Genomic DNA, 14,556 nt, shown 5'->3' with positions numbered 1-14,556 from the left:
TGCCCAGGGTTGAATTAATGAAAGTGATACCCAATGTGTTTATAAACACGAGTCTACAAACTTTAACAGTCTGCCAACTACTGGACTGATGGGAGGAGAGTAGTGTACGTCATTTGTCTCTTTTTGCTGTCCTTAGGATGGGGGACAACATGACAAAGTGTTAATAACATGTCTGGCTAGCCATTCTCTTTCTAGGACCAGAATTTTCAAGGCATGATAATATTGTCTGATAGACATTCTGTCATTTTCACTGAGGCAATCATAGCCGAAAGATTTATGGTTACGTGTTGAATCACATCTTTGATAGTTAAAATGTGTTCTACCATCTACAAATATTTCTGACTTTTTGTAGGCTTCCCCACTGTTCAGCTTTTCTTTGACAATTCTGTTTTAGATTCCATGAATTTTTTCATGACAACTGAAGATCTATCAGGAATAGAACTGACATCAGTACCTACAGATTCTTCCACATGAAAATCTTCTGGCTTTGCACTGACATCTATCTTCCACTCCCTCAAAAGCCTGAATGGCAGTAGTTTCCAAATTTGCAATGAAGAGACAATAAATGGAATACATACTGGAACACTACACTTTATTTCTATTGTTTCTTTTATATTTGAATAAGGTCCTCCCGAAGTGATCAAAATTGGTCAATTTATGTGAAACTGTGTTGAAATTATTGAAAGCATGTAGAAAATATGTAACACTGAAGATAAAACAATTACCAGAAAGTATTACAAACTTGATCATGCAACAAGTCTATATTTGTACAAGGCATTATGAGCAAGAAATTCACCAATAATTCCCTTTCCTTTCCTTACAAGAAACATGTAGTTTGCCTAAATGGTCTTTATTTTAGGAAAGTTGGTCAACAGTTAGTGCACTAGATATAATAATGTAAATACAACCAGATGTATACCCACAACACTAGATAGAGGGCAGTATAAAATACATACAGCATGTGAATATGCTGTACTTCCATTACACTTCACAAACATTTTTCTATTGCTTTGGACTGTGTCCGAATACCATCAAAATTGGTTCTTCAATGTCTGACAGGGACATTGCTTTCTCGAGATTTAACAGTTTTCCATCATCCAGCAAGGTTCAGTATTCTTTGTAATCTGAAATAAGAAAATTAAAGGAGTGGAGGACTTAGTCTGCTTTCAAATTGAAATCAGGTATACCTAATGCAAGGAAAACAAATACATAATTTGATGAAACTGCCAAGTCTGGTTGAATAATTGTTACCGTACTTCATTTACTGTTTTTTTTTAACTATTGTTTGCAGAAGACAAACTATTTTCTTTAAATTTTACAGGTTGCCTACCACAAACTTTTTTTTTACAAGAGTGAAGGATAAAAGAAAAAAAAAAGATAATCAAAGTATTTATCACATGTTTAGATTATTTTACATTTGTTATTGGAAACTTAAGTTTTGGCTCATAATTGCTTTTTTAGGAATTTACACCACACAGACAGATAATGCAAGAAATACAAACAGCAGTTATACAATGCCCTGAACTTCTCAACTCCAGTTGAATTACCTTCAGTTTCAAAGGTAACATTGCTGCGTTGTTTCTTAGAATGCAGACACCACATTTGTTTGTAGGGGCTCTGCTTCTGATGCTGCTGCTGCTTCTAGCAGTGTTGCTGATGTTCCTGGAAGTGCAGATGCTTAAGTTGCAAATAGAGGCTCTGCTGCTACAGTGGTAAGTAGAGGCTCAGTTGCTACAGTTGTAAGTAGAGGCTCTACCACTGCTGTCGTACGTAGAGGCTCAGCTGCTAGGGCTGTATGTACAGGCTCCGCTGCTGCTGCTGCTGCTGCTTCAAGCGGTGCTGCTGATGTTTCTGGGGATTCAGCTGTTACAAATCGACGTTGAGGCTCTGCTACTGCTGTCGCAGGTAACGATACTGCTGGGGAAGTTTTAAGCAATCATCAATGAATAAATTATGTTACAATCCTGAGGGTAGAATCAACAAGATTTATACTAGATATACATGTACTTCCAAACATCTATCATGGACACTAGAATCTACAGTGTATTACATGCACATAAAGCAAATTATCAGTAATTGATTTTGTTTTGGGACTGAGAAGAGACGTTGACATAATACATTGTAAGTAATAATCAATATCAGACTTTTAAAGGAAGGAAGTGGAAAGCTAACAGTCTTCAGCATCCTACAGTCATTACAAACTGCAATATAATTACAACATTTGTTTTATTCATTACACAGAATTGAACATTTATATTGAAATGGCAATGCAATGAAAGTACATTGTACCTACATGATACTATGCATAAAAATCTCTACATATTTTAAAATGAAAAAAGACATAATATATCTTGATAAACTTATTGATGTAGAACAAATCAGTAACTATGTATTCAAATTACCTCAGGCAGAAAGAGGAATGCCCTCGTCATCTGACATCCTACGTCCATCCATGGGCATGTTGAAGACTTGAAGCACCCTCCCTTTCCACCTGCCATTTTCACTTTTCATATGTACGCAGGAACCTTGCTTCAGTTTGGTCCGTTGAGCATGATAGAGGTCACTTGAGCTGACAGGATTCATAGAACCATCCCTCTTCCACTTGACAAGAACATCTATGCCTATGGTGGTTCAAAAACACACAAAAAATTGTATGGACAATTTCAGTGAGAAATTTGACAGTTGTTTCATACACTATGTGATAAAACATTACAAGTACCTGCAAGTTTGAAAAATGTGAAGAAGAGTATTTCTTAGAGCTAAAGCACAATTTCAGAAGAAAAAACAAATAACAAAAGGAAATTCTTTACAGGCAATCAACTACGACATATTGTGAGACAAAATGAAAATAGCTACAGCCAGCATACCTATTTGAAATGCAAATTGTCATCAAAGTGTGCTGATCTCTGAAGGGCATAGTAATTCAGGTGCTATTGGTCGAGCTTTTACACCTTGGGGTTGGCAAAGGTAAATAATGATAACTGCTACACATTCTTTGATTAGAAATGTGATGTCTTTCACATAAAAACCTAACAATCTTATACACAGAAGTGCTTGTTTCTTTTTTCTCTTTTACTACATTGAGTAGCAGTCAACATTGATATACATGTATGAAATAATTGCAGTAAGGCCATTAGAAACTTGCCCCAAGTATGCTCAAGCAGGTGTCTAGGGAAGAGCTTGTAATATCAACATCAGCCTGTCCTCACAAGGTTAATATCTACATAAGATACTTGACAGTAGAGTTAGATAAGATCAACATTACAGTACAGGTACATTACCGGTACATTCCAGATATCAAAACAGTGATTTCTGTCAAATGACATGGTATTGTCCAATCATCTGTTCCACTGAAAGTTATAAATGACCTATTCCATTCACCTACATATTATGTAAACAGAGAAATGTTTGTGAATACCTGGTTCCCGGTACACTTTATGGTCCACAAGTACCGGTACCATAATCACTTGTTATGAATCAAACTTACCATTATATAGGCAGAGGGAAAAACATCCTCATCACCACTACTCTCTGTGGCTGTACGTAGAGGCTCTGCTGCTACAGTCTGAAAGGCTCAGCTGCTACGGTTGTAAGTTAGGATCATGCTGCTACAAATGTAGAGTTTTACGGTAGCATACGTAGACGCTCTGTTGCAATAGTACTGTCAGTAGGCCTACTGTAGTATGTAGAGGCTTCGCGACTACAATTGTATGGAGAAGTTCAGCTGCTACAGTTGCACTTTACAGGCTCTGCTAATGCTGCTGCTGCGCCGAGAGGTGCTGCTGATGTTCCTTGGATGCTAGCTGCTACAGTTGTAATGATAGCGGTGCTGCCTTTGTTTGTGGGGACTGGGCTCCTGCTTGTAGTGGCCTGCTGCTCCTAGAAATATCCCCAAGATATAAATAAGGAAAATCATGTCTGTGTTATCAGGGCACAAATAGGATAACTTACATAGAATAAAATCCTTGGATATAGGCTTATACTTGTACATGAGTGTTAAAAAAACTGTGAGTACCGGTACCAGTAATCAACTTCGTTTAATTTTTCTGAAAGTTCATTGATATCTGTACCGGTAATCAAAATAAGTACCAGTACCGTACCAGTGAATACAACCTCGATCTAGAGCCTATAAATTTACTGTTTATGATTTTATGGATCTATAGTTAGACAGTAAAGGCCAGAGTAGCTTTTCTTGCATGCTTAAGGAAGCTATGTAACTATAACACTTAACACTGTTAAACGCTAAACAGTCTCATCATGCAATCTCATTCTTACTTAGGGCCTAAATACTATTTTTTTTTTAATGCGACAATATGAATCTTTATTGAAAACAATGATAATCATTTATTACTTAGGGCCTATTTACAGTTCTACCTGGTTATTTGCAATTGCTACACGATATTTTTTTTTTTCTGTTTATAGATTCTACTATGCTTTAGTTTTAAAAAAAAAAATGCATCAGGGTTGTATGGGAGGATTGCTTTATCTCTGACCAAGAATAATCAAGGACCCCTGTGGTGGCTAGGTGTATAGGATCTAAAAGGAAATGAAATACACAGGCAAGCTACTTTTACATGATATTGTCGCGCAATTCTACTTCTCTGATGTAATATTTTATGATTACACATTAACCTGCCCCGATTATCATTACTTTTGTTTTTAAACAGAAGATTAAATAACAAATGAGCAACAAAATGCACCTAGTAGTTACATACCAGCACAATTCCGAGTGCATGGGACTGATGGTGATGACGAGCCCTCGCTCGCGGCCTCGCAAGCTCCTCGATTCGCCCCACATACCTCACGTGTGTTACCGTCTGAGCAGGGATTTTACGAACCGGCGTATACAAACATTTGCCGGTTCGTAATGTCACAAATTGCAGCATTTGGACATTTTGAAAATTCGTCATTACCAAAAATAGGTGTTTTCGTGAATTTTGCGATTTGATATTTTGGGGATAGATAGAGTTTGGTATGGACATTCAAAAAATGGAAAAAAGTGAATTTTGAAAAATCGACCCAAATTCGAACATTCGCCGGTTCGTAATGCGACCGACGATATGTCTGGAAAGGTTGAATTATGATGAACAAGATTAAATTACTTAGAAGTCCAAAAATGTCATGAGGAGACAGAAATCGCAATTTTCTCACTCTATTCAGACCCTAATGTGAGACTAGCGGATCGCCTGTCGACTTGGGAGAAAAAGGAAGAGAATAGGATGACGTCACATCGGAGACAATTTTCATCACAGCCGGCCAGCCGGCCATCACGTAGACAAACTCGCATTCATTTTCCCGCACATGTTGCATATTCACCTCGTTTGCATCTCGAGTCATAGTTTTATTGACAGATGCACCATTTGATTTTTCATTCAGGGTTTGACTCATCTTGGAGACGGTTTGGAAACGTTTTCCCAATATTTCTATGTATTGAAAACTTTTTATGAAGAAATTATCGGCCTCCAAACATGCTATTTCTTCAACTCCAGCTGCACTGACAGACTGATCAGCGATGTGTTGTCAGCACTGTCACAGTCGATGTCTTCAGAGTACTAGCTAGTTGTAGGCCTAACGTATCTCCAGCCAAAACTAACTAGCTGCAGTATAACGAAATATTTTTGTCAAAGGTACGTTTTCAAATTCCAAATTTTCTGATATTACTATAAAAAAGCAAACCCGGAGATTAGTGGTCCGTATCCAGAATACACGTACCCAGTCCACCCGACGCTAGTCTACTATAGACTATGCTTTAGCGATACGGTATAGTCCGTGGGCCCCCATCCTGTGTCTCTTCCGCTACTACCCCCCCCCCCCCCCCCCCCCCCACGGACTAGCAATACGGTAGCTGTACGCGTGATTGTGAGACTGCACTGAAGACTTGAAGTGGAACAGCAAACAAGATAAATCAATTCAATGATTCTCAAATTTTGTTTGCTGTTCCAGTTCAAGTCTTCAGTGCAGTCTCACAATCACGCGTACAGCTACCGTATCGCTAACTATACACAGCCCTGTCGCTGTACGCAAGTACATGTATACACTTGTGTACAGCGACAGGGCTTTATAGTTACCGTATCGCTACACTATAGATAGACTAGATCTAGAGGGTCTAGATTTCTAGTGCTTGCTACCCCGGAGCCGCGTAGCGTAGGCGTCGGGTGGGCTGGGTACGTGTATGCTCTATTCTGGAAACGGACCCCTAATCTACGGGTTTGCCCTATAAAATATTGTTTCAAAGGATTAGAATGTCAGCCGACTGTAAGTATGAGCAAAAAGCTATGCCTAGGCATATCCATATCGGTGCCAATGGCGGTGCTGATCCATATTTCTCTACGACAGTACTAGTCCGTGGGCCCCAGACTGCAGACTGTGTCTCCTCCGGTTCGTTACTCTCCTTCCCCTAGCTGGGGGGAGGGAGAGTAACGAACCGGAGGAGACACAGTCTGGCCGGCCCACGACAGCACGTCTACGTTATGTTGGAGCTTGCTCAGATATTTCTCATGCTTTTTAACTTTATCATTCTTTTAAAACAATTTTGCTGTCATCTTTTCCTGCATATAAGGCTACCATTTATTTTTTTTTTCAAGAATGATAAACATTATCCTAGTTGATAAGTGACTGCGTAGGCTGAGTGATGGCATATAGGCAATGAAATTTATGGCAGCTGGTTCTTGTCAGGCATTATTCAGATTTTGGTGAGGGTTTTAGATCATTTTTCATCTTTCATCTGACATTGATTTTGTGCTCTCACATGGCACATTTGTGGAATTTTTATGAGATTTTTTTTTTCAACATTCGTCTTTCACAAACGGGTTCTGTTTTTCTACTACTCACTAGAATTAGTAGATCTATAAGTATAAACTACTGTATTCGGAACAACTTCCCTATGGCCCAGCCACCAATTGATAGTTGTTAGCGAAGTATCTTGATCGAATAGAAAATGACACGGGAAGGACAATTTAGTAAGCAAATAATCATCGACTACTATAAAGGGTGATGGGACGAACTATCGTTCGCCAAGGCGGCTTGGGCCCACTATCTTGCCTGAGCCGCTGGGCTCCTTGCTGGCCGGCCGCCACCGGCTGCTGTGGCTCTGGCTCATGCTGGTAGGGTCGCGGCATTCCACCCACATCTCCCTGATTGTCGTCAACTTCTAGCTCATTTTCTTCTTCTCCAATCTCTCCGACCTCTCCATCATCATCATCATCATCGCTGTCGAAAGAATCACTGTCACTCTCTTCACTGAATTCAATGTCCAAGTTCAGTAACTCGACTTCTTCGTCTACTCCGTCTGACATTTTGATAACAAAACCAGACCTGATACAGGGATTGTGTGGCACATACAGCTGAAAGCCGGCAAGAGAATGGTCTCCGATGTGACGTCACAGATATTACGCTCAGCTGTGATCAATTTCCCCACTGCTGATCAGCGGGCTAATAGTTACCTGGACAAACATCAATATTACCGAGGGGCGTGATCATATTTTGAAGAAAAAAGGTGCTCAAATTAATCTGTGGACCTTCCCCTCAACAGTAATATGATTTTTAAGTCATTTAAACCCATTTTTTACTCTTCGTGATGCTTCTTTAACTGCCCCAAGAAACAAAAATGAAACTGTTATCAACATTGAATAAAACAGTAATAATGCAGAATGTTCATGTTTTCACGTCAGGTTGATATTGGTGACGATCACATACTTCGTGATCACTGGCTTTCACTATTGAATTATTCCCTGTGGATAATGTCCTCTTTGAAATTATCAACAATGTATGTAGATACATAAAGTGGTATGTAATGGGTCGCACACAAGCTGTATAATATCGCATGTTTTTTTTGTTTTTTTTTTTTTGGGGGGGGAGGGTTGGGGCAGATTTGTATTTGGTATAGAGGTTAGGCCATGTTTCTATTTTCATACGCAGACATGTATTTATTTTTTTTTTAGAATAAACCTCTCCATGCTATAAAGTATATTCGTCAACATTGGATTGATACGTGTTTCTTTTTTCCTTTTATGATCTCCAAAATATCCGGGCTATTATAATGACGCACCATAACAAGGAATATATACAGAAATGGGTAGATATTTATGTATCCTTGTAAACGGGTGTGACATGAATGATTTCAAAGAAAGTCTCTGGGTGGCAGGATTGTAGAAGCTTTCAAAATTTATCAGGTTTGTCTTCCTAAGCTTGTTGTCACAACAAATACATGGAGTGATAAAGAAATAAACATTACAAACATAAATCGGGATGAGGGGCATTTAATGGAAATATAGTATGGTGAATTTATATGCACTGTAGGACTAATTACATAATGCATACGAACAAAACATGACATGTAAACCCCCTTTTTTCACTCGTAACACTGGAAATAATAGTTTTCTTGTCAATAATGTAACATATAAAAACCAGCTGCCCTTGTAGATCTGTGAGTTCACGTTTGTTGCTACACGGCGTTAGAATGAAGGTTGGAGAGTATTTGATTTTTTATCGTTTTTTATGATTTTCATTTTCATTATGAATTTCATTTTATTAGGGTATTGTAGGACTTATAGTTCCATTGTTCGTATCCGGGCACTTAAACCCTGGGCAACTACCCTCCGGATAACTACCACCCGGATAATTACCCCCCAGGTCTATTCCCCCCTAGGGCAACTACCCCCCGGACAACTACCCTCCTAGGACAATCACCCTCCAGGGCCATTACCCCCTAGGACAACTATCACCCGGTCATCTACCCTCCTAGGGCAACTACCCCCTGGATAACTACCCCCTGGATAACTACCCCCGGAGAACTACCCCCTGGGTAACTACCCCCTGGATAACTACCCCCAGGATAACTACCACCCGGATAACATTTCAATTTTTCAATTCATTTTATTTCCATACTTCTCATTTGTGGACATTATAACAGAAATCAAACAAGTTCTTTCACCTTGTAAACAATGTGCAAAACACAACAATACACATGATGATAACACAGTAATTATATGTAATAACTGGTCAAATTTGAAATCGAGATGGGGTTGATCAAAGAAAAGTATGGCGGGACCTACATGAAAGCAAGCTTGTTTGGCTGTAAGCCCCGAGTAATCAGTGTTTGTGAAGAAGAAACGGAGAACGGATAGTAGATAAGACCAGATGATGTAAGGGTGCCAAATAAGAAGAAGAAAAAAAACAACTAAAAAGTGAACTATTACTGTGACCGAGATATCATTGGTTTCAGGAGGACAATATTAATGCACCTTTCTCTTACACTGTCATCATTTACTCTTTTGGCTTGTCATTTTCTACCATTTTAACACATTAGACGATAAACATAAGAAAAGGAGAGTTGATTTCACTGCAATTCATATTCCCTTAACATTAGCGAGGGACCCTTCGATATAAAGCCATAGTTTCTGATAGGATCCGGGCACGGTTTTATGAAAGTTATCAGTCCTGACAAGCTGTCAGTTCCACACAATTACCAATCGTTGTAGGTCGATCAAAGCAGGTCCATGGTAACAAGTCAGTGACTCGAGCTTATCAATCAAGCAGAACCCATGGTTTTATTGAAATTATTAGAGACTAACAAGATGTCATAACTGGCAACTTTTAACAAACGGTGCCCTAATCTGTCATTTGAGTAAAATTACAGCTTATTCTACATACAAGTAGAATTGTGCTAGTTTTCATATTAAATGTTCTCGACACTTGAAGGGGAAATCCAATTCAAATATAAGCTAGTCTGATTAGAAAGAGTAAAACATTACGAGTTTAACGGTATTTCTTTTGTTTTTCTTTCTTTTTGTTTACAAAACACCCCTAGTTGTTAACGAAGTCTTTTGTCCTGCACCCTCTTTTTGAATATATCTAGAGAGTTGTAGTTGACAGAATCCTTTTTACATTAGGGCTGCTCTGTTTTATCCCGGCCATTTTAAGACTATTTTTTTTTTCACAAAAACTTGAATCCTTCTTGGAATAACATGCTCTTTAATATTTCGTAAGGGGTTTCTAATCATCTCACCCAAAAGATGTTAAAAACCTGAAGTTAGGTCTCGACCAAAACCAGACGATATGAAAAAATGTCGTTGTTGTTGTTGTTTTTTTTTTTTCATTTCAAATAGCAAACGTTGTTCGAAAATGACAATGAGAGACGTAATTTTCTGGGGGGGGGGGAGTTATTGCAAGAGGGGTGATTGTTTGGAGCCTAATTTTAATAATTAGTAATTGTCAAGGGAGGTAATGCTCTGCGGTGATCATACCAAGGAGGTGACAATCTCTTCCCACATTCTTGATATACTAGTTGTTAATGCCCAATGATGCAATAGGGCAATTCTGAAATGAGCGTTAACGGTATAATAGTAAAACAGTAACAAAATTGATGAAACAGTGCAAAGAAAGCAAATTAAGACAGAGACGAAGTACACAAATAAAGATACAGTGTACTCCCGTTCCTACGAACACGGTTATAACGAAATTTCGTTATAACGAAGCAAAACTTCTGGTTCCAAAATTATCGCCATTAAAGTCTATGGTACAAAATTCGCTTATAACGAAGACGGTTATAACAAAATTTTCGTTATCACGAAGTCTTTTTCTGATCGCCACTGACAAAGAAAAACAAGAGAAATGTGCTCCGTTACAACGAAATGCGGATCGCATTCGAAAATGCGTAGCGGAACAAGCATCTTTAGAGCGTCTCTACATGCATGAGCGAACGCTTCACATCATTGTATGTTCACTCCGTGTATCACGCACAGTTTGCGAGGGGAACTTGCGTTATTGTAATACAATAATCTGAATTCAGATAAGGTTTGTTTCATTGCTCCGAAGTCCTTTAATACAAAACACACAGATTCTGATACAACTAAATGTCCGTAATAGTTCGGAAATGAAATATTAAGCACATTTTGGCGTTATTCCAAAGGTGCGTTAATCCGATAATAAAATATGGTTCTTATTTTTATTCTTATACTGTTCGTTAGTCCGAAAATGATAGGAATTCAAAAAGTTCGTTAATCGGAACATTACAAAAAGAATCGTTAATCCATGGTGGAAAAAGGTGAGTAGACTATAACAAAACTTAAGAATTGCAATCCTTATAATCGTCTTAAAATAAATAAATCTTCGAAATAACTAACCTTTCTCATTATTTTTTCATTAACAAATTGTCTTCGGAATAACGAACCTTATTTCATTTTCGGATGAAAAATCCTTCGGAACAACGGACTTTCTGAATAGTGAACCTTTCTCATTTTTTTTTCTTGATTTATAATTAACCTTCAGAATGACGAACCTCATTATTTTAATATATTATTTCAATCTAAATTATGAACTTTCGGAATAATGATTTTTCGGAAATGCGAACCTTCAGATAACCAAACCATCGGAATCCCGGGAATGGCGAAACTTCGGAATAAGGAGCCTTCGGAGTAACGTACTTAAGTAAGAAAAGAACCTTTGGAATAGCGAACTGTAACCAAATTCTACACCGTCATTTTCTACACATGTGTGACAACACAAACAACTTTATGCTCTTTTTGAAATGTAATATTTAAACGAAATTAAAAAGATACTCTCCCATTTCACATAGCTTTCCAGCGTATGATGATGATTCAACAAACATAATTTTTTTATGCGTGGTTTCCTTCTTTTCGTTATACATTGCATATTATATTTGTTCGGCTATAGCGAAATTTCGTTAAAACCAAAAAAGAAAAAAAACTGCCGGTCCTGAGCATTTCGTCATAACGGGAGTGCACTGCACATGAACACACACGAGGTAAATCCCTTGTAATGAGAGAAAGAGGAAAGGTGAGTAATGAATGACAGGAATAGACTTCCTTCACGGTACATGGACAGAGAAAAGCGAGAGGGAAGAGGAAGATGATGGGTCAAAACCAGGGCACGTGAGGCATGAGATATAAGCTCCTCAAAATAAAGAAGTGTTACATGGAGTTGTGGTAAAAGATAGACGATTGTGGTTAAAAAAAAATATTGCAAAAAGTGAAGTGTAACATTTCTTCAAAATGTCTTTAGTTCAATGGTAAAGGCATTCAAACTTAAAACTTCTTTTATACTACTATCAAGAGAAATCCGAAATTTCGAACAGTAAAAGAAAATACAGATTTAGCGAAAATAGTTTTGGTTAAAGGCATTGATATTTACTGGATTACCGGGTAGGACATGCAGGGACAGTTTCGTTTTGGATGAACATAGAGTCAAAATACAGAAGGGAGAAATAAAGCTTGTACATAAATCGTCCTAAATGCAAACGATGCAAATCGTAAATCCTTAAGATGTTGTTTTCATAAGATGAAGTATCAGTATGGCATCTCCGTGATTCCTGGCAAATGATACAAAGAACTTCGTTTCCTGTAGTAATAATATTCCTGTTATTAAAGGTAAGAGTTAGGGGGGGGGGGGGCAATGACCCGGGAGGTAGTTATCCACGGGGTAATTGACGTGGTGCACTGGTGCCTTTTGATAGTTATATAGGGGAGGGGGAGTTGTAGGCCTACTTATATCCGGGGTAATCATCCATGGGAAGTTATCGGAGGGGGTAGTTATCTGGTGGAAGTTATCTGGGGTCTAGTTATCGGAGGAGGGGATAGTTAACGTGTGGATAATTATCCTGGTGGTAATTATCTGGGGGGTAGTTATCCGGAGGGTAATTATCCGGGGGGGGGGGGGGGTAATTATCCGGGGGATAATTATCGGGGGGGGGGGGGTAATTATCGGGGGGGGGGGGTAGTTATCCGGGGGGGGGGGGGGTAGTTACCAAGGGGGTAGTACTCCGGGGGGTAATTATCCAGGGGGTACTTATCCGAGGGGGTAGTTATCCAGGGGTAGTTATCCGAGGGGTAGTTATCCAGTGGGTAGTTTTCCTAAGGGGGAATTGCCCTGGGGGTGATTGCCCTAGGAGGGTAGTTGTCCGGGGGGTAGTTGTCCTAGGGGGTAATTACCCTGGAGGGTAATTGCCCTTGGAGGGTAGTTGTCCGGGGGGTAGTTGCCCTAGGGGGGAATTGTCCTGGGGGGTAATTATCCGGGTGGTAGTTATCCGGAGGGTGGTTTTCCAGGGGGTAGTATTCCTAGACCCGTATTTGATTTGTTATCGTTTTTATGATTTTCATTTTCATTATGAATTTCATTTTAATAGGGTATTGTAGGACTTATAGTTCCATTGTTGTATATGCGTAGCGTGGGCATTAAAGGTGTATCATGTTCATAACTAGTACATGTTATTACATTTTATACAATGTGGTACCTTTAGAAATAGCACTAAATGCATGATTAGCCAAAGTGCCGTTTCATTTCATCTCGATTTGTAGTGAAACAGATGATATTGACCCGAGTGCGCGGAAAGAGCAAAATTATGCCAATTGGCAAATTAAATATACTTAGTGTATGACATTCTTTTATGCATTAGACTCAGGAGATTTCCAGCTATGGCTCTGCACAGTTCTTATCACAGTGTCAACATGAAGGATCTGACATCTCGGCTGCGACATGGCAGGCCTTTGTCCAATTCATCTGCGCAGTGTCACATCTTCGAAGTCTTGAAAAGGCATATATCGGACACCATCAGGCTTATTTTCCTTCACGAGTGGGACAAAGATCGGTATTTCAAGTTTGATTTTCTTTCTTTGTGCTTCTCTAATTTTACTTCACTTTGTCTTTCAGGAGAGTGGGGAAATATGTCACAGAAATTATTCAACTCATTTTGATTGAAAGTGCAATAAATGTGACATCAGATTATTGTTCTTCAAGGTATATAATCTATGTCAAAGTGTTCCAGTCGCCTTAATGATAATTCATGATTTTCTTTTCCCACTTTTATGTCTACATTATGAACCTTTTTTTTTTTGAGGGGAGTATAAAATGTGAATGGGTAGGGATAAAAGACATACAGTGCATTTACATGAATTTGAATATTAATTCTTTCAACGTATACTTTTACCTCCTCCTGTGATGCTACGTAGGAGCTATCAATGGAATTCGCTACAATTTCGGTTGTTGGATCAAGGGCCTTTGCAGAAATCATCTGTACCATGCCAAACCTTCGGACTCTGGAGCTAGAGGATGCCAGAATCACAGACGATTTCTACCTCACTCTCGCCGAATTAGCATCAAGAACAAGGGTATCTTACAATGCATTAATCCCCCCCCCCCTCCCCCCACACACACACAGGACAGGAAAAAAAAAATAGTGAAGATTTTATGTGTAAAATTAGATTGGAAAACATTATTGAGCCAATGTCATCGCATCTATACTTACTGAAGTGATGGGTGCTTTCATCTGTGTTTAACATCATCCCCCTCCTCTTCACTCAACAGCTACAATACATAAGTCTTCTTTTCATGATCTATACCTCTCGGTGCCGGCAAGGGTTGTGTTGATAAATATATATATATATATATATATATATATATATGTACATTAGATGTGTGTGTGTGTGTTTTTTTTTTACTATACATATACATATATGTATACGTGATATGTATATGTATATATAAATATAAATATAATAGGGGTATCTCAGCTTCTATGAGCATATGAAATCGTAATCATCA

At 38.7% G+C, this 14,556-nt stretch overlaps 1 long non-coding RNA gene across 1 annotated transcript; it reads right to left on the bottom strand.

The window, feature by feature from the left end:
- Positions 1-1,668: 1,668 nt before the first annotated feature.
- On the bottom strand, positions 1,669-5,058 carry LOC139726057 (uncharacterized). The gene is made up of 3 exons (XR_011710581.1): positions 3,488-5,058; positions 2,403-2,621; positions 1,669-1,914 (listed from the first exon to the last, which is right to left on the bottom strand). It is a non-coding gene; the product is annotated as an uncharacterized lncRNA (long non-coding RNA).
- Between the last annotated feature and the right edge of the window lie 9,498 nt (positions 5,059-14,556).

This window comes from Diadema antillarum, unplaced genomic scaffold (assembly GCF_040938485.1).
Source record: "Diadema antillarum isolate AM-2024a unplaced genomic scaffold, OU_Dant_1.0 seq00000076_RagTag, whole genome shotgun sequence".
NCBI classification, from domain to species: Eukaryota; Metazoa; Echinodermata; class Echinoidea; order Diadematoida; family Diadematidae; genus Diadema; species Diadema antillarum.
Note: the sequence above shows the minus strand (reverse complement) of the source record. Positions and strands in the feature narration are given on the sequence as shown.